The 22,405-nt window shown below is 38.8% G+C and overlaps 1 pseudogene; it reads left to right on the top strand.

Moving 5' to 3' along the window:
* Positions 1 to 21,980, top strand: part of LOC128869733 (piggyBac transposable element-derived protein 4-like) — a 43,833-nt pseudogene extending 21,853 nt beyond the window's left edge.
* Positions 21,981 to 22,405: the final 425 nt, after the last annotated feature.

The raw sequence follows: 22,405 nt of genomic DNA on the forward strand, positions 1-22,405 counted from the left end.
TAATTTGAGCATAACTTATCACAAATTTTAAAATAATAAATTTTACTCCTTTTTTGTATGTTATAAATAAATCCACGTACGTAATATTCATATATTTACAGAACCTTTGGGATGACACCGGCGGCCTCAGGTGTCTCACAATAAAAAAGAAACCGAACGTTGGCTGACACATCCTAAGTTCTAATAAATGTTTAGTTACCCTAATGTTAATTGCGTCTACCGTTCCGACTGTTTCAAACCACCGGTTCCAGTCGCTGCAACGTTAAGGCCGTTAACCTCGACATTTCCCCGCCGTACAGTTAAAACGTTTACTGTGTCAAACGCTGTTCGGAGAGGTTACTTTCGTCTTAATTTTAAAATTTAATTTCACTGCAAATTTAGCACATCAAGGATCAGGACGTGTAAGCCGACAGGAGGTAAGGATAATTCCGTGTCATTATATCTATTGTATCATAATAATATAGTACATACATATTCCGTTTCATTAGTAGTAGTTGTAGTATTTATTGTAATGTAAAGAAAGTATTGGTTATTTGTTTTTAATATATTTATTTATTTATCGTTTCAAGCCGGGCATCCAGCTTGTAAAACGATTGTTTTCTTTCTTGTGTCTTACATACTACGTACAAGCGTTTTTATAGGAATTTTTGTCAATGCAAGCCAATAACAATTTTTCGGTGTTTAAGAGCATAAGAGAATTACGTTAGCTATGTTTGCATTTAGTTTCAAGTGTAATGAACCTTTTAAGAAATATGATACTATTTAAACGGCACAACAAAGTGAATGCATAAGTGGACAATAAATTTAAAACCAAAACAAAATGTTTATGAATATTAATGTTAAGGCATATCCGACTTATAATCATACTACACCTCCCTTCTTCGGAAGAATGCTCATACAACTTTTTTTTTGTATGAACATTCTTTTACATTGAATTGTTAAAATAAAATATGTACATAAGAGTAATCTTAATTTTATATATATGTATATATTGTATTAATTTTCTAAGTTTAGACGCGTCTTTAAAACTACTTATTGTTGATAAATCTTAAGCCTGTTTTTGTGAACTATTTGTTCTTTTAAAGATAACTTATCGACTATAGTAACATTATTTTTATTATCTATTGCTTTAATGGTATAAGGCCCACAATATTGGGGTTCCAGTTTATGGGCCACTTCATTCCTAAGTAAAACTAAATTGCCTATGCTAAAATTGTAATCTAAACTATTTTTATCATAAAATGTTTTTTGCTTAATTTTAGCTATGTCTATCATATTGCGAGCTCTTTTATGTGCTACTTCGAGCCTAAATCTTACTTCTCTAGCGTAGTTATCTATGTTATATAATGGAGTAATTTGGTCTACATTTTTGAACTGCTGAAACATGTTTGGTGTTTTTCCAAAAACTAATTCATACGGACAATAGTCATGTACTGTAGAAGGAGTGGTGTTAAAACAGTATGTGAAGTATTGTAGCCACTCATCCCAGTCGTTTTTGTCAATCGATATGTAAGATCTTACGTATTGATTGAAAGTTTTATGTGATCTTTCTATTACTCCTAGTGTTTGGTGGTGGTAGGCAGTTGAATTAAGTTTCTCTATTTTTAGCAATTCACATAGCTCTGTTAGTATTGAATTTTTGTATTCTGTACCCATGTCCGAAATGAACGTCTTCATTGGACCGTAGGTAAGAATAAACTTTTCAAATATTGCTTTCGCCACTGTCTTGGCGTTTTTGTCTTGGATTGGTATCGTGACTAAATATTTTGTCATGTCGCATATTATTGTGACTGCATAATTATTGCCATTAATTGTTGTAGGTAGTGGGCCTATTGTGTCTACAAAAACTGTATCAAATGTACCTGTAGGTGTTGGTGTTATAGTCATTGGGCTTTTTAAATGCTTTGTTATTTTGGCATTTTTCGCAAGTTTTTACGTACTTAGCAACATCTTTTGACATTTTATTCCAGAAGTAATGTCTTTTAATTTTCATAAATGTTCTGAAAATTCCGCAGTGACCGCCTTCTATAGGGTCATCGTGGTATCTTTTTAGAATGTCCATTACAGTTTTAGCATCATTAATGTGGGTCACCTCATTCAGTAGCGCTACTTTTACTTTATTTAATATCATATTGCCCTTATTTTTAAAATCATTAATCGAGACAAATTCGAAAATTTTCTCGCTAGGTGCCACTTGTAAATTATTAATGCCATGTTTGTCGGCCACTTCGTCGAGCCTAGAGAAGAATTGTCCTAAGTCAATTTTCCCATTAACAAATAAGTCATCAATTTTTATATATGCCATTATAGATTTTCCTCGTTTGACGTAACATCGCGTGGGTGTAATCTTTAATTTATTGTATTTCCTGACGTCAGTGTTATTAATTGGGACATATATTTTGGGCTTATCATATGTTTTAATGTGCTGCTGTGTAGTTGGACTGCTGTCATTTTTCGACATTGATCTAGTCACTATTTTGTATGAATTTTGATTCTTTTCATTTATTTCTTTTAAGTCATTGATTGTAATGCGAGACAAAGCGTCCGCGACGTGATTATCTTTTCCTCTAAGATATTCTACTACGAAATCATACTCTTCTAAATTAAGTCTCATTCGTGTTAGTTTTGAACTTGGATTCTTCATTGAGAACAGGTAAGACAGGGGTCTGTGATCGGGTTCTTTGTACCATAGATATAAGGTCTGAAATGGGTTATTGCCCAGTGTATGGCAGCTAACTCTTGTTCAATTGTCGACTTGTTGCTTTCTCCTTTTGTGAAACTTTTGGAGGCATATGCTACTGGTAAATGTTTTCCTTCATATTCCTGAGTAAGTACTGCACCACACGCGTATTTGCTTGCGTCTGTTGTTAAGCAAAATGGTTTCTTAAAGTCGGGATATTGTAACAATGTAGGACTCATTAATGCTCTTTTGAGGTACACAAATGCATCATTGCATTCTTTTGTCCATTCGAAAGCAACTCCCTTTTTTGATAACCTTGTTAGGTGTCTTGAATATTCAGCGAAGTTTTTAATAAACCTGCACCAAAATTGCAATATATTTGCAAGTGCCCTAAAAAGCACCAAAAATTCACAAAAATATTAAGTCCTGACGTGATCAGCCAAAACGATCCGTCAGCTGCGGAAGGAAGAACCTGGTTAAGCCAATACAACCAAAAAATAAATATAGATGAACAACCCAGCTCAAGGGCCGCAACCAATCTCCTTGGAGGAATACAGGAGACGGAACGGCCTTAACAAAAAACCAAAAGAAGTTTCCATCCCAAAGGTGAGCAAACCAAAAAGAAGAGGAGGCTACACCACCAGAATAAAGAGAGAAATAAGCATACTTATCAAGGAGGTAAACCAGCAACCACCACCATCCTGGGAAAAAGCTAGCGCAATCTGGGAGCGCGTAACCCGACTAGAATTCCTGCTCCTGGCAGGATCGCCATGTAAAGAAAGTATTGGTTATTTGTTTTTAATATATTTATTTATTTATCGTTTCAAGCCGGGCATCCAGCTTGTAAAACGATTGTTTTCTTTCTTGTGTCTTACATACTACGTACAAGCGTTTTTATAGGAATTTTTGTCAATGCAAGCCAATAACAATTTTTCGGTGTTTACTTATGTAATATGATTCTAGCATTCACGCGCCGCACATAAGAGAATTACGTTAGCTATGTTTGCATTTAGTTTCAAGTGTAATGAACCTTTTAAGAAATATGATACTATTTAAACGGCACAACAAAGTGAATGCATAAGTGGACAATAAATTAAAAACCAAAACAAAATGTTTATGAATATTAATGTTAAGGCATATCCGACTTATAATCATACTACAGTAAATAAAAGTAAAATATACAAAATTTTAAATTTACTTATTGTAAGATTAAGAAAAAATAAATATTTAGAATAATTTAACGACACTGGCATGAGCCGTCTGTCGATTTATTTTTCGTACAAAACAATTATTCGGTTTACGGTTTTTTAAAGCCAGATAAACTCTTTTATAAAGTAATCTCTGTATCTAGAGGCATATTTAATGAAAAGCAAAAGTTTATCGCAATGATCATTTTCCCCATTGAGAATCTCAATCAGTTGTGAATCATTTAAGGTAAATTTTCCGAAAAAGACTTTTCTGTATTTTCTTAATATTAGACAGCGCGCCAGGAAATGTGCTATGTTTTCAAGCTCGCCCAAATTACACATTGAGCAAGTTTTATTTTCTGTGTAAAATCTGTTATTATTTAAAATTACCATGTCACTTCAAGGGTAATTTTTGTTTAGGCCAAACCTTTCTTCTTCATGTACCAGTAGTTTTTTTTAATTTACTTCGACTTGTCCACCTCTTATAACACCAGTTCGTGTAATTAAAAATAGATAGCCCTCTGGTTTCACCTTTGGCAATGAAAGTACACATAAAACTAGATTAAAACTCTTCTCAGATCCAGGAGAACTGAGTTATCTTCGTTAATGTTTTGGCTTATTGTGTTTATATGCAGCATCACTTCGTTCGCTTCGCAATATGTAGTCCCAGTCAGCTGCATCTGGGGACCCAACGATCCACTTCTATAACCACTTCCTGAACTAATTCAATTGATTCGGCGCGTTACTCTTGGCCTTCTCATATGTAGCTCATCTAGGCTCGATAAATTTCTTTAACGCTTTGTTTAATTAGTGTCCATTCATATAGTGTCCTAAAGTGTCAAATCAATATCCAATCGTGCCATTGCACGATCATCATCAGCGGAGAGTCATAATTGTAGACATTGAGACCACATACGCTCGGCAGAAAAATGAATGAATTTGTCTGATTTGATTTTTTAAAATATTGGAAATATTTCAGATAAGTTTTCGCCTACGGAAAGGTTATATTTTATTTATTAATTTTCATTATTTTTATCAAATTTTAGTATTTCGGTTTATTAAATTTTATTATTTTTGTTTATTTTCTTTTATTATTTTCAGACACCAAGGCATTCATAAAAGGTATCCATTTTCTGGATAGGTAGTGCAGTTTGCGCTGACACAGGAAACATCAGCTTTCTTGAGAATACCAGTGCACAAAGTCCATCGAATGCTGAAGAGCTCGCTTCGGTGGGAGAAAACAATGAGGAAAGTAATAAGTTTACACAGAGAAGCTCGGATTGCTGGCAATTGCAGTATACCCCGCAGCCAACCAAAGACGAACCTAGGAGGAAGAAGATGCGCTGAAACTTACAAAGGTGCCCCCGATACACAGCAGGCGTTAAACTAAAACGAACCAGCTCTAAAGGGCGAGAACTGGTTCCCATATTTGAATACCCCGATGTCTCTGTCTCGCAAATTGGTCGGAAAGGCAACAATTTGGCAATAAAAGAAGCTGTAAATGGTCGATCCCAAGTGCTTACTCTAGATACGAGTACAGCAAACACGATCATCCGCTCGGAGCTGATAAATGGTGATGTGGAACCACTGGTTGACGACAAGCTCCAGACAGCTTCGGGAGAGAGAGCTACGATCTCCGGAAAGGTAATTTACGAAGTCGTAATTTTAACTTTGTCTGTAATTCACACATTTTTACTTGCTTGACACGGATGAAGTAATAACTGGCGTAGATTTCAAGCTGTTGCACGGGTTTAAGTTGGAGGGGGCTATGTCGTGTCAGAATATGGATATGCCACTGAGTACCGGGTATGAGCCAAGTGTGCAGTCCGGAATGGTAACCCTATGTTCCCGTTAACGGATTCCATCAAAATCTTAGGTAGTCATATGGGTTAATGTGGAAGGAGGCTGTGGGTCATAGGAGCTGCTAAGGAGACGCCAAACATAATCGTACGAAGACACTAGTGAATACGGAAAAAAACAAGAGGGTTCCAGTATGCGCCGTACATAATTCCAAGTCACCAGTTATTTTGGATAAAGAAGCTGTAATTGCGGAATGTCGCAGCAAGAAAAACCTCCGATTTCATAAGAACTTGGTTACAAGAAGTAAGAGGGCTAGAGAGGATGAAAGTTAAGAGATTGATGGAGAAATACGGCTACTTATTCAACACCGATTTTGGAGGGTCTGCCATCGTGAAACATCGAATCGATCCAGAAGATGCAAAGCTTACTCGCCAAGTTACACGGCGAGTCCCACTAGCAAAACGCGAAGAAGCAAATCAGATAATCCAGGATAGGCAGTAAAGTGGAGTTATTGAGCCATCAATAAGCCCGTGGAGTTTACCTTTTTGATTATTTGGTTGGTTGGGGTGATTCATCCAGAATCCAACTAGCGCCTCCGCACCATTTTGTTGCCACAACCTCGTTATCAACTTGTTTAACAGTTATATATATCCAGTCTGTGCGGTTTAGGAACCTTATAAGATTATTGACGTCTAAGCTAGACAGTTGCTCGAGACTCTCGAACAGCGGTTTGCCCAGGGTTAACATTCTGTCCTTTCATAGGGCAGGGCATTCACAGAGGAAATGGAAGATTGTTTCCTTTTTCTCCGGTTGTTTACAACTATGGCAGTATGTGTTGTGAGGGATGCCCATTTTTGCGGCTTGTTTCCGATAGACCGGAAGCCAGTTATGACTGCCGTTAGTCTACAGGTGTCCCGTTGTAGGTGGGCCATAACATCCTGCTGATTTTGCATTTCGTCTGGTCTATAAATCTACAATCTGCGATCGAAGGTATTTGAGGGAAATTGCATTCTTGACCGCACCTAAAGGTGTGAATACCGATTCTGCAAGAGCGTTATTCATGGCAGATCCCCCTCTTGTCAGTTCATCGGCTTTTTCGTTACCTTCTACGTTCCGGTGTACCGGAACCCAAATTAAGGTTACTTTATGGTTTTCACTCAAGGTAGTGAGGCTATTCCTGCTTTGCTCCACCACTTAAGAGGTTGTTATAGTCGCGTCCAGTGCCTGGATTGCAGCTTGGCTATCTGCGATTCGTAACCTACAAGCTTCCCCAATTGCCATTACTTCTGTTGAAATACACTGCTGGTACTAGAGAGACGCACAGATTTTTGAATTCTAAGTCTATGAGAATATAAACCATCTCCAACACCACAATCCATTTTATTGCCATCTGTATAGACTGTGGTATCGAAGTTGTTTAGTCAAAATCACTTATTCCATTCTTCCTTAGATGGAAAGAGAGTGGCAAATTCGTATTGAAAGTTACCATCGGGACGATGTAGTCAGTCCTCACCGAGATTAACTGAGCTTGTCGCAATAATAGACTACCGTGACCATACGTTTTTTCTTTCCAGCGACCCACTTCATTTAACCTAAATGCACTCATGGTTGCCGTCTTCTTTATATGTAGGTCTATTGGAATACTGTGTGTCGGTGCATCGAGAGCCTCTCTAGGACATGATCTGATTGCACCGACCGTTATTGCACAGGCTGATCTATGTTTTCTTTATATGTAGGTTTATTGGAATAACGTGTGTCAGTGCATTGAGAGCCTCTCTAGGACATGATCTGATTGCACCGACTGTTATTGCACAGGCTGATCTTTGTATTCTTCCGAGTAATTTGGAATTGTACTCTCTAGAGCTTTGCACCAAACTACCCAATCATACGATAATATAGGTCGTATAACCGCCATATACAGCCATAATGTATGCTTAGGTTGAAGAGCCCATCTTCTTCCAAGTATACGTTTGCAGACATATAAAGCAATTTCTGTTTTCTTCATTCGTTCTTTGACGTTTAACTTCCCTAAGTACTTTGCACTGGGTGAAAGTGAAAGAGTTTGTCCGTTGATATTTGGTAGGGTAAAAGTTGCTACCCTGTATCTGGCATAAGTTCTGTTTTACGCGGGTTTAAACTTAAGCCATACCCTGTGACTTAAGTAAGCTCGCCTAACGCCCTTTGTATGATCTCACTGATCGTATTGAGACACAGTCTTGACACCATTAGCACCACATCATCAGCGTACGCCACCACCATTACCCCACCTCTATTAAGTTTCATTAAGATTTTGCTGATCACACATAGCCAAAGAAGTTGAGATAATACTCCCCCTGTGGAGTGCTTCCATGCACCTTCTCGGTTATGTTGATATAACCCATATTAGTTTTGATGATCCTGGTTTCTAGCATAGAGATGACCCAATTACTAATGCAACTCTCCACCTCTAGGTCTATCAACGATCGTTGGATGGCGTTCGGATTACCTCGTGCAGCGCTGTTTCCGTTGAATTTGCCTTTAATGTATGCAGGTTGTGCAGTTGATATACCAGAACCCTTCAAAGAGCTTCTGAGGTGTATATCCAAAAGTCTTTCAACAGTTTTTAGCAGGAAAGACGAAAGACTTATTGGCCTCAAGTCCTTCGCTGATGCATGCCCCCTCTTACCTACTTTTGGTATGAAGACGATCTTGACTCGTTTCCAACTATCTGGAATATGGCCTAAGTTTAAACACGCTTTAAAGATTTCCTCTAGCCATGGTAGGATACAGTCTAAGGTCCTGTAACATCTTTGGAATGATCCCATCTGGCCCCGGAGATTTAAAGGGTGCGAAAGATTTCATTGTAGATTATATCGGCTCAGTCTAATATCTCCCCTCCCACTATCGTGAGCGCTGAATCCAGGAAAATGCATGTTTAGCAGAAGTTCTAGCGACTCTTCTGCCGTAGCAGTCCAAGTTCCATTAGATTTCTTAACCCAAGAAGCCATTGAATGGTATTTTGAAAGAACACGGCTGAGCCTAGCAGAATCCCTGGTGGATTCGCTTGACGAACAAAATTCCCTCCGGCTCTCTTTTTTGGCGGCCTGATTGCCTTCTTGTACTGTCTCGGACTTTCTCTGTACAATTCCGAATTTCCCGTCGAGTAGCTGAGTTAAATGATTGTTGATCTAGATTTTTCCCTTAGTTTTAAGACTCACTGTTCTACCAAGGAGGGTGAGTTTTTTACTAAATTTAATGGGGCAGGACGTTTTGTAGGCCCTACTGAATGCTTTTTCCAGTGTTATGACTCTACTCTCAAGGTTTTCCGTGAGAGTGATTTGAGGGATAGTAATCTCTCCTATCCTCTTGTTTACTGCATTTTTGAACCTCTTCCAGTTGGTTCTTAAAGGATTTCGATACGGTAAGGGTGGATCTACCTTAAGATCAAAATCGTAGATCCAACTACGATCCGAAAAGGACCTTTTATTGGATACCCTCCAATTATCTACCCTTACTAAGCTATTTTCAGACAGTAAATTAACATCAATCACTTCCTCCCATCCTCGGAAGTACTCCGTACTAGGAAAGGTGAAAGTAGGAGTGTTACCTCTGTTGCAAGTTAGTATTGATAATAAAATTATATAAAGGCTCACCTCGGTCGTTTGTCTCAGAGCTTTTTTGTTTCTGGTTCCTTCAAGCACAAGCCTACAAGCCTCCTCGAGCGGATACAAGTGCGATGCTGACACCGTCAGCGGCTTCCACCTCGACGGTCGTCACATCCTTTGAACTATATGATGGGATTAAAAACATGTTTAAGTGTTTTTTGGCTACAATACATGATCAGATCAGATCAGATTTGATTGTAGAGTATATTGGTTCTGCCTAAGATCTCAACCCCTCCCCCCACCGCCCCCCCCACTTTCGTTGGCGCTGCATCCCGGAAAATACGTGTTTATCAGAAGCTCTAGCGATTCTTCTGTCGTAGCAGTCTAATAACCACCAGGTTTCTTGACCCAAGAAGCAAGTAAATGTTCTTTGGAAAGAACACGGCTAAGCCTAGCAGAATCCCTGGTGGAATCGATTGACGAACGAATTTCCCTCCTGGTCTCTTTTTTGGTGGCCCTGATTGCTTTCTTGTACTGTCCCCGACTTTCTCTGTACAATTCCGAATTTCCCGTCGAGTAGCTGAGGTCAAAAGTTGATCTAGATTTTTCCCTTAGATTTAAGAGCTCACTGCTCCACCAAGGAGGGTGAGTTTTTTTGCTTAATTTTATGGTGCAGAACGTTTTGTAGTCCCTACTAAATGCCTTCTCTAGTGTTATAACTATACTCTCAAGGTTTTCCGTGAGAGTGATTTGGTGGATGGAAATCTCTAATATCCTTTTATTTACTGCATTTTTGAACCTCTTCCAGCTGGTTCTTAATGGATTTCGATACGGTAAGGGTGGATCACCATTAAGATCCAGATCGTAGAAGATCCAGCTGTGATCCGAAAAAGAGGGGGCCCTCCAATTACCTAACCTTACTGAGCTGTTTTCAAACAATAGAGTAACGTCAATTACTTCCTCCCATACTCTGAACTGCTCCGTACTTGGAAAAGTGAAAGTTGGAGTGTTACTCCTGTTATATACCGACAATTTAGTATTTATTATGAAATCATATAGAGACTCACCTCGGTCGTTTATTTAAGTGCTTCACCATAAGGCGTGCCTCGCATTGGCGTCGCATCCGAGTAGCAGGGTTTTGTTTGAATTTCCTTCATCTGGTTTTGGGCCTCCTCAGGTTGTGCTGGTCTATAATGTACCATGTGTATTGAGGCAAGTGTTTTCTGACTCCGTCAGTGACTTCCCCCTCAACATCCTGTGAACTATATGAAAGGATTAAAAATGTATTTTAGCTACATTACATGACCCGGGATTACCTTGAATCCGTTTATAGTATATATTGTTGCTTTTTTAGTGAACTCTTTCACCTCGGTGCTCCGCTCCCGGGGTTCCTGTATTAAGGCGATGCCCCCGTCCTGCTCCTCAAGGAGAACGGTTAAGTTCTCCGTTGCAGTCTGCAGAATAATTTGGACAACTTTTAAACCCATGTTTACTGGTTTCCTTATTCGGTTTCGGTGGCATCTAGCTGCATCCCAGTCAGCAGTTCATTGGCGCCATCGACCTCATCCTGCCCCTGTTCCGGATTCGCAGAACGAAATATCTTCAACTGGGCTGTCCGAATGCTGAACCGAAGTTTGTTTTCAACTTTTTCCAGTGGTCCCAGATTCTCTTCTGTAATTAGAAAGAGGTCATCGGCACAGAGCGGTTATGAGCCTGACGGTAGTGAATCATTGATTGGCTTCAATATCCAAATTTGGTACCCAAAGGGCGAGCCCTCAGCCTCAGTGGAATCTCGCTAGGCGGAATTAGCTTGAGTTTTAAGCCTTCCCAGCTGTTCTAGAGTTTATCAATCACATTTTGTAGAAAATGCAGCAAGAATTGGCCGTCGCATTCGATAACACGGTAACCGCGGACTACCTCCACCGTGTCGAAACCTTGTGTTTCACCCTCCGGTAGGGTTGGAGGGAACTGCACCCTGATTCGAGATCTTGTGCTTCTTAGTTACCTTCCCAGTTTCGTCGTGCGAGCGGTTTTATTTTTTGGCAACTGTCTTGTTGGCGGCTTGGAATGCGAAGTATTCGTCAACAACCTTTACCTTCGGTCTGATTTTTTCGAATTCTGCCAAGGATAGCGAGAGACCTCTGGTAAAGTTCATACCTCGAGGGTCCTTTGTTTCCACGTTTTGCGCCATGGCTTAAACGGATGTTGTTGGTTGATTTATAGTTGTTGGCGTGCTGTGGCCCACGTCTTTGCTCTCAACTGTTTCTTGCCTAGAGGCCAAGAGCTCATCCTCTGAGGGTAACCCAGTCATCCTCAGGTCGTCCTTGCTCGTACGTCCTGTCCATTTGTCCAACTGTTTGTTAAGTACGTCGGTCCCTTTTTCCTGTCTGTCTGTCTGCTTGTCCTGTGTTTTTGACCATGTGTTCGCTTGTATATCAGTCCGTGCTGTCAATGCGTCGGTATGTTTTCCCGTTATTTTGTCCGTTTGTCTTGTAGCTTTTCTTCCGTCATCCAAATTTTTACATAACATCTGGTTGGTACGGTCACCTACCTCGCCAAGGGAGCTGCGTATGTAGCCATGCGCGGTGACCGAAGAGGATAAGGGGAAATATCCGGTCGGCCATGGCTGCGCCCCATACCATGGTCACCGTTACAGCCTGGGGGGGCCAGATATCAGGAAGGCTCGTTAGAAGACTGAATTATTTATTCCTCCGGCTGGCAAACCCACTCAATAGGCACGGGTCGCTTCATACCTTGGGGTGGAGGAGTTTTTTTTAACGAAGTTAACGTTTTTGACCTGTGTGGTTCGCGAGAGGTATTTGCTCTCTTAACCTCCATATGTGGGAGGTGTTCCCCTGTAGACCACCTGGGGACGCATCCTCTAGGGATTACAGGCTCCCCCGAGGGTAAGGCTAACTTACTGGGCGCACATAAATCATGCTGCCACAAGAGCTGCAAAAGTAAGCGGTATGTTAAGTAAGCTCATGGCAAACCTTGGAGGTCCAACTCAGAGCAAGCGAAAACTTTTAATGGACACGATGAACTTGATTCTTCTATATGGATACGAAATATGGGCAAATTCCCTAAGGGTGCAATGCCGCCGTAAAACATTAAAATCTGTGCAACGTACCTGCTTTCTTCATAATATTAGGAGAAGCAGCGGTTTTAATTATCAGCGGAGCCATCCCTACAGATATTTTAGCACAAGAGCGCAAACGGAAATGGGAGGGAAAAATCTTGGAAAGCTCACACTTTGACAAACAAGATGGAACTTTTAGCAGTACGGTAGATCGACAGCGAGACTAATACTTGATTTAAAAGAGTGGGTAGAAAGAAAACACGGTGAGGTTAACTATTACCTCACACAGTTTTTGTCCAGACAAGGGTCTTTTCGCAAATACTTATGGCGAATGGGAAAGGTGAACCAACCAAATTGGCACACCTTCTCCAAATGCGAGAGGTGTATTACATAGCGAGCAGCTCTGCAACGAGATATTAGTGTACCATACTAGCCCCTGAAGAAATAATCGAAAAAATGAGGATAGACGAAGAAAAATGGAATGCCGCTGCAAAGTTTACATAGGATATTATCCGAAAAAAGATCTGTGAAAGGGAGATTATACTGAAGAGCATTAAGCATAGGTTTTTCAAAACAGGCGACCCTGGACGCAAGGTGCGTAAGTAAGTGTCATTCTTATGACGACGCCTTGGAGTCCTACTTCGAAGCAATCCGGAAGCAGTCCCGGAGTGGAGGGGAAGATACAAGAGAGGAGGAGAGAGAGTTTCAGTGGAATCAGCATACACGTAGTAGCGATGGTCAGTCAAAAAAAACTCCTGGTATGTACAAAATACCCTACCCCATTATTAGACACCACCCTTGTCCCGTCCTCTCCAGCCTCATCTTCCATCACAACAATATTTTACGTACTAGCACCTTCCCCAACTTTGGAAAACAACTGCTAAAGTCCCCATATTGAAACCTGGAAAACCTCTGCTGATATTTTCATTCCAACAATCTGATCCATCCAAATCAGGTAGCCTTCAAAAAGGGTCAAAGCACTATCGATGCATTCTTCATATCTGACGCCTTATCCAACAAAAATCATGTTTCGTTACTTTCACTCAACTTTGAAAAGGCTTACGAACGTTTTGGTATACAAGTCATCCTAAGGCAACTCAGGGAAATATTTATAGTAGTATAATGTCTTTCGCTTTGAAAAAAAAGGTTAAAAGCGGGGGGATAATGGGGGGTATCCCCATCTTAAAACTGATAACCGCACCTGCCGGAGGCTTATAAAGGGTGGTTAAGTTTCCAGGGCCGGTGTTGATTTTGAATAAAATACAATTTTTTTAAGAAATTATTGCCATTTCTCTTTATTATGATAATATTGGTATGGCTGAATTACGTATGGAATAAAATATCGGCCAAATGGCCGCCGCGGCCTCGGCGGCAAACCTCCATCCGTTAGTCCAAATTTTCGATGACGCTGAGGCATAATTGAGGTTCTATGCCGTTAACCCTAGAAAACTAAACCCCGCCTCTGAGGGGTCAAAGATTGTCATTTTTACGTATTTCATTATGATTGAATGCAAGTGGCAGCACGAGCTTTCAAACCATTATAGTAGTCTCTTGTGTGAGTTTGTGGGCGAACGTTCATTGTGCAAAGTTTTTTTGTTACGGAGATATATTAATTCGTGTTGCCTGAGAGGCGAGGTTTAGTATTAAAGGTATTTTTCTGACTACATATCTATATATATAAAAATTAAGCCGAAAAAAAGTGTGCATTTGTCCGGGGTAATCTCAGCAACGCGTGTAAGGAAAACAATGAAAGTTTCACACATTGTTGGTGTTTCTTTGGCAAAAGTTTCTGTGAAGTTTGGTTGAAATCCGAAAACGCGTGGGTTAAGTGAGTGTGTTTTTGCTATTTGCCGCACGTATTTTTTGTACCGCACATAGCATTCATTAGAATTGAATACATTTTGGTCGTGTGTGTCTGGGCTGATTATTATGAAAATTGGTATATATATATATTTTTCCACGGTGAAGGTTAGTATAATATGCTTATTGATTCCACTCGCCACCAGGTGGCGCTGCCGAAGGCCAAAACGAGGGCCCGGGTAACCCTAGGATGTGTTTTTACATTGTGGGTATCAAATCAAAGCTACTGATGAGTGCTTTAATACAGAGTATTTTTTAGATCTCTGAGTGACCAGGGTCTCGAGATATAGCCGAAAAGGTGGACCAAGGTACCCTGGGATGTGTTTGTACAATATGGGTATCAGATGGAAGCTGTTGATGAAAGCTTTTAAGTGAAGTAATTTTTACTGCCCATTTCTGGGATAAAGAAAGGATATGGAGCTGGAGATGGAAGAGGAAAAGGAATAGCTACAGGAGGAGGAAGAGGAAGAGGAAGAGGAAGAGGAAGAGAAAGACCACTTATTACTAAAGATTAAAAAAAAAATTCTAAAAAATTGTAAAATGTTACATATACGCTTATTATTTAAACGTTAATCTGAAGTCAGTTATAGTGAAAAACTCATTGTATCATTGCCGGCGTGATTGGTGATCGTTTCCTTAATTTTTTTGCAGAAAGGTTATGCTAATATGAGATATTACCTATATCATTCATATATTTACGTATTACCTGTGTACTCACAAATATACGGTTGAAACAAATATATGTCAGTTTTTTTACTTCGCCTGGAAAAGTTTATATAAATTTAAGAAGAGTAAATAGAAGTTATTTTATATCAGACTTCACGCAAAAAAGTCATTTGCATCTGAACACATAGCTGGGTTAAAGCGGGGCGGAATATAACAGTTCTCTTCTCCTTCTCCGCTTTTTCGCAAACGTAATGGTATAGGATGAGTGCACGATGGCACATAAAAAGTCACTGGAAGCGCTTGATAGGACATTACGAGATTTACGTAGTAAAAATGAAATGTTTGGTCGTGCCTTAGTGCTGCTGGCAGGTGATTTTAGACAAACACTGCCTGTTATTCCTCGAGCAACTGTAGCAGATGAATTGGTTGCATGTTTGAAATCATCATATTTGTGGAGACATGTTCAAACACTCAAACTAACTACAAATGTACGTGTTCTAATGCAAAATGATCCATCAGCTGCTGAATTTTCACAGCAATTATTGGATATTGGAAATGGCAAAGTTCCTGTCGATAATTTAACTGGCTTAATAACTTTACAACCAAACTTTTGTCAAATAAGTCAAACGAAAGAACAGTTAATTCAAAGTATTTTCCCGAATTTGCCTCAAAATTACAAAAGACATGTTTGGCTTAGTGAACGAGCCATCATGGCTGGCAAAAATAAAGATGTGAATGAAATGAATGCGGCTTGTTTGGCTAACATAAAAAGTCCAGAACAAACATAACGATCCGTTGACACTGTTACAAATCAAGATGATATTGTAAATTATCCCACTGAATTTTTGAATTCCCTTGATTTACCTGGATTACCGCCACACATGCTAAACTTGAAAATAGGAGCACCGATTATTATGTTGAGAAACATAAATCAACCACGACTAGGTAATGGCACTCGATTAACAGTTAAGAGATTGATGAATAACGTCATTGAAGCAACAGTTTTGAATGGAAAATACTCTAATGAAGACGTTTTAATACCGCGAATACCAATGATACCATCGGATATGACATTTGAATTCTAACGTCTTCAATTTCCTGTTCGCCTTGCATTCACGATTACTATTAATAAGTCACAAGGCCAAACTTTATCAATTTGTGGTATTGATTTAGAATACCCATGTTTTTCTCATGGCCAACTTTATGTTTCATGCTCAAGAGTTGGTAAGCCATCGGTATTGATCATTTATTCAACAACGCATGGAAAAACGAAGAATATTGTACACCAAAGAGCATTACAATAAAAAAAGTAATAAAGTAAATCACATCAAACGTTTTTTAATTGCTACTACTATTCAAAACTTCCTTCATTACTATTCATGCGCGAGAACTTTTATAAAAAACACACAGTATTTTTCGGCTTAATTTAATTAATTAGTCTAGATTTTTTTAAAGACGACCAGCGGAACGGGCGGGTTTTCGCTAGTTATTTGTAAATATTTCCTTTTTTTTGCGACAGTAGCTATAATGTTAATGACATTTTCGTTTAGAGATGTGTACTTCTGACTCCCAAATAGAAAAATGGCTGGAGGAGCTGTCGCTAAATGGAAGCGAAATAGAGGACAATTTAGAAAAGGATTTCGATTCAGACAATAGTCTAATTGATCCAAACTTTCAAATTGAATCTGAAGATGAAGTTGAAAATATAATTGTAGGCAATCAAGAATTGACTCCTGTTGCAGTTTCCCCTATAGACGTACCCCAAAGTAATGACCAACCTAATGACTCTTTAATAATCAAGCCTTCCAAAGCTATTGTAAGAGGTAAGAACAATTTCATTTGGTCGACTGAATCGTCTTCTACAAAACGAAGCTCAAGTAGAACTCCAGCGAGGAATATTGTTCATATTTTACCGGGATCAAAGAGAGAATTTAGGGACGTTACAAAACCTTTAGATTGTTTTGAAAAAATTTTCACACCAAATATAATTGAAGAAATTCTTCTTTATACCAACGAAGACATTAAAGTTAAATCCAATAATTACAAAAAACAAACCACAACCACATCATTAACTAGAACAGAAGAACTTCGCGCTCTCCTTGGAATTTTGGTTTTAAGTGATGCGCTAAAGAACAACCATTTGTCAACTAAAGAGCTTTTTGATCCTTTGCTCTGCGGATCTAAAAATGTTGCTACAATGAGTATGGAACGTTTCAGATTTCTTATAAATTGCCTTCATTTTTATGATCGGAACACACGAGAAAATAGAAGAAAAACCGATAAATTTGCTCCCATTAGAAACATATGGGAGATTTTTATTCAGCAATGTAGAGATAACTTTAACCCTAGAACACACACCCGGGTACAAATGTATCCACTTCAACTTTGAAGTGTTGTAACTTTTGAACCGCTATACCTCTATACCGCTAACTTCGGATCTAGGAAGATTATTTAGTTTTGAGTTCAAATTCAAAATTTGAACCAGATCGGACCATTCGTTCAGGAGCTACAGCCTTCCAAACACATTATATACGTAAACACACACCCGGGATACGTTTGTACCCTAATAGTAAAAATCCTCATAATAATCAAAAAAAAAACATTTTTTATATTATTTTTTTATTTGAAAAATTAAAAATATTCATTTCAAACATTATATTATTGACTTTTATTATAAAAATTATAAAAATGCATCTTATATCTAAGGAAAATCATGGTAAATAGAGCAATGTGTTGATGTGACCGAATGTTCAAGACACATTGGCTTCTTACATTTGGCGCACAGCTTTCTAGTTTTTCTACGGCGTTTTTCCTCGTGTGCGTAACATAAATAGCAAGATCCGGACACAGGTTTTGGCGTGCGCGCTGCGGCAGATGTTGATTCTGCTGTTGACACCATTGATTCCAGCGGTCGGTTGAAATATGCTTCAAAAGCAATTTTAGTCGAAAAATTTCGCGTCACTTGACGATTTATGGCTCTGGCTTCAATAATGGGCATACACAATGCTTCAGCCAAGCTGCGCAGGATCTGCTTACGCTTGTTGTTTGTTCTCCAAGGCAACATAGGGTTATTCAAATCGTAGACAATGTAGGCTGTAAGAGCTGTAATGTCCAACATGTTGAAGAACATCGCTAGTGGCCATCGTTTTGTTTGTCTTTGTGTTGGATATTTCGCAAACATTTGGTCCATTCGATCAACACCACCTTTGGTACGATTATAATATTCAATTATTTCAGGTTTCCCACTGTCAGCTATTTCAGCATCATTATGCATGGTCGAAATCAAAATTACTGCTTTATTTTTTTTGGGAACATAAGAGCACATTGTCACATTATTTTTGAAGCCAAATGTCGTTGAACCAATTGTCCTGTTTTTGTTCTGATTCATTTCTTGAGGAATATATGATTTGTTTTTGCGCAAAGTTCCAACGATCGTGAGTTTCCAGGTGAGAAGCAGTTCTGCAACTGGCAAGGTCGTAAAAAAATTGTCCATTGTAATGTTTCGGCCACTTCCTTGGTATTTGGCAGACAAATCCTTCACCACTCGTTCGCCTTGGTTCGTTTCCCTACCAGTTTCTGCTTGGCCAGTATATATTTGTCCATGCAGTGGATATGCATTTGTGGCATCGCAAATCCACCAAACCTTGACACCATATTTAGCAGGTTTTGACGGTATGTACTGCGTAAATCGTGTGCGTCCACGGTAAGGAAATAATTGTTCATCAATCGTCAAGCATGAGCTGGGCTTGTAATGTGCAGCAAGATTATTGTTCATCATCGTCCACAACTCACTGATCGGTGCTGCTTTATCAGTTAGTAAGCGTGTTGCACGAGTGTTTTTATCGTCAAATCTTAGGAACCACAATATCGAACAGAAACGGTTGACTCCCATTGTGGCGCGATATAAAGGATAGTTTTTGACGCTCCATAAATCTCGAACATGTTCTCCATTGCTATGGTTCGCACCAGTCATAATAAGTATGCCAAAAAATGCATACAGCTCTGTTATTGACACAGGCGTCCATGACTTAGGAGTTGTGTTTGGATGCGCATTGTTGTAAGCATTATAAGTTTCTTTTGCTAACTTATTTGTGTGGCGCATAATTATATCAGCCATTTCAACGTTCATGAAACATTTGAATGTTTGCTCTATTGACAACATTTCAGTGCATCTAGCTGGTCCAGAACGTTCTCTTATAATATTTTGTCTGAGTACCTGACGACTTACATTTGGTTCTTTCATCCACTCAGTACCATCACGTGCAACAAATTTTTCGCCACTAGCAGGTAATTCATTATTTTCTTCTACTTCTTCTTCCTCATCGTCTTCTTCATCATCCTCATAGTCCGCATAATCAGGTAATACTTCTGCGGCACTTTGCGAAACTTCAGCATCGTCATCAGCAATTTCAATGTCATTGAATTGAATTTCTTCTTCATCTTCTGAGTCAAAGTCATAGGGAGCGTCATCGTCACAAATTTCATCAAATAAAGATTGTATATATGATTCTTGCTGTTCCTCAGTTAGCCTGCATAATAAAAAAAATTAGTATATGTTTCCATTGTTGCTTATTTTACATTTTTTACCTTCTATATGCTGCACTTGATAAGTATTCGTTTCTTCTTGAAATCATTTCGTATCCAGTTATTTATAGTTTCAGTTATATTTATTTTCACTTATATTTTCACTTCTTACACTTTTGAGCACCAAAACAATAATGAAAATATCAACAGGCAGCATTTATAACAACACCTCGTGTGAAAACAACCCTTGCAGCTGCATATAAAATGCAAAAACCAGTTATACCAGTGTATTTGCTACCTACGTACTCATACCTTGCGAGACCGTTTTGCACATATCTTTTGAACCAGGTAGAATATTTCAATGAAATAAAAACCAAAATGTGTATTCATTGTTACTCTACAAGTATATTGTTATAAATTATATTATTTTGTTTTGCATTTATCAGGACAACAACAAAAACAAAAATCCACTGTTGCATGTCCGGACTTTATTTGCCCATATCGCTGGAACTAGGAGTGGGACTATTTTCGAATAATATTCGAATAAAACGAATAATAATATTCGTTTCAAATAACACAGGCCGACAAAATTTAACCAACATTCAGACCCAGAAACCAGACTATATATTTCCGAAGGTTTATGATGCGCTGAATCCAAATCTGGCCTCAGAATTGCTCTATTAGTTTGAGTTTTCGAGATATCCTAACCTAAAAGTGCAAAAAACCCCATTTTTACCCATATTTGAGGTTATGTAGCCTTGCAGATGTTTTCTTTCACCAAAATTAAAGGATGGCATCTTTAAATACAATCCTTCTTTTTTCAAATGGCGTTTTGTTTGCTCACATATCATTTTTTTTCGCAGAGATATCGCATTTTGAAATTTTCATGTTTCGAAATTTTCCTACACCTGAAAATCGATTAAGATAACATAGACATGATATAGTCGATTACTAATTTTCTTGGGTTTGAGGGCCTGAAATATATGGATTAATAGTATGTAAATTTGGAGTTTGTGGGAAAGCCTGCTTGCGGTTATGTGGGTTAGCCTGCTCGCGGTATGATAGGGGTGGTTTCTAGGGGTTAGGGCTGTGTGTGACTCGGTACCCAAAGGTTAGATAGTGTAGGGATGTGGTGAGTCAGCACACTTATGGTGTGAGACAAAATTTTAAGAAAAATAAGACTCAATTCAAGAAAATTAGTAATCGAATATATCATGTCTATGTTATCTTAATCGATTTTCTTCTTCTTCTTCTTAATTGGCGCGATAACCGCTTACGCGATTTTGGCCGAGCTTAACAAAGCGCGCCAGTCGTTTCTTTCTCGTGCTAACCGGCGCCAGTTGGACACACCAAGTGAAGCCAAGTCCTTCTCCACCTGATCTTTCCAACGCAGAGGAGGCCTTCCTCTTCCTCTGCTACCACCAGCTGGTACCGCATTGAATACTTTCAAAGCCGGAGCGTTTGTATCCATTCGGACGACATGACCCAGCCAACGAAGCCGCTGGATCTTTATTCGCTGCGCTATGTCTATGTCGCCGTAAAGCTCATACAGCTCATCGTTCCATCGCCTGCGATATTCGCCGTTGCCAACGTGCAAAGGTCCAAAAATCTTACGCAGAATCTTTCTCTCGAACACTCCAAGCGTCGCTTCATCGGATGTTGTCATCGTCCACGCTTCTGCGCTTTCAGGTGTAGGAAAATTTCGAAACATGAAAATTTCAAAATGCGATATCTCTGCGAAAAAAAATGATATGTGAGCAAACAAAACGCCATTTGAAAAAAGAAGGATTGTATTTAAAGATGCCATCCTTTAATTTTGGTGAAAGAAAACATCTGCAAGGCTACATAACCTCAAATATGGGCAAAAATGGGGTTTTTTGCACTTTTAGGTTAGGATATCTCGAAAACTCAAACTAATAAATTAATTTTAGTTATCAATCCGAATTTTGCATGGACAGAGAAGCAGATATTAGTTTAAATTATTTCGGATACTTTTCCTTGTAGACTAGTGTAATTCGAATAGTTCATTATTCGAATACCTTACTATTCGAATACCTCACTATTCGAATACCTTACTATTCGAATACCTCACTATATATTCATTTATATCAGGGAGAAAATGCTTTTAAAAATATAAAAATTACATTGGCCCTTCTCATGGTGCTAATCAGTTTTTCTCGATTTTTGAACATTGTGATTTTTTGATTTGACCGCTTCATGTTTCAATTAGCTAATATGATAAGATTTCTTTGGTATTGTTCTTGATAAAACATCGGCAGGTATACATACTTATATGTATGTGCATAACTAAATGTGCATAAAAACATCAGAGCGTTTCTAAAAAAATATTTGGTTTTCCTTCGTAACAATTCTTGTGTTTAGACGCCTTAATATTAATATTAGGGTGGCCCGCACCGCACTTTTCAATTTCCCATATAAATTGTATGGAGAAATATGATTTCACATTTTCTATGTCCGCATCGGTTTTAACATTCTCGGTAACGGATCGAAATAATGGTTTTCTCTCAAACGATAAATATGGAGCCTTAAAATCTTCTTTTGCTTAATCTACAGATTTAGAAGTTATTCAAGGCCAATAATAGGATGGAATTACTATATACTTATTTATGTACATGTAGAAAACACTCATTAACGATCTAAATCCTTCATTTTCAACAAAGGATGTCGGCAGCATATCCATTGTTAACATTTTCGTTAACGCCTGGGTAATTAGTTCTTGGCGGTCTTGGGTAATACTTGTGGAAATGCTGGTTGAAGTACTAACCCGTGACTGCCGCTTCCGGTTTGGAGGCAAAATTTCTTCTGAATCACCTGTAGCACGGCTGCTCGAAGGTTCCGGTTGATTATCAACTCCATAACTGAGTTTATGCTTAAAGTTATAATGGTTCCATAAACAAGCGGTGGATCCCATACGTTTCAGCATATCACCACAATAATTGCAGGAGGCCTCACCGGTATTTTCCACGATTGTAAAATGTTGCCAAACTTTGCTTCTGGGCATTAT

The sequence above is a fragment of the Anastrepha ludens genome, chromosome X, assembly GCF_028408465.1.
Source record: "Anastrepha ludens isolate Willacy chromosome X, idAnaLude1.1, whole genome shotgun sequence".
Taxonomy (NCBI): Eukaryota; Metazoa; Arthropoda; class Insecta; order Diptera; family Tephritidae; genus Anastrepha; species Anastrepha ludens.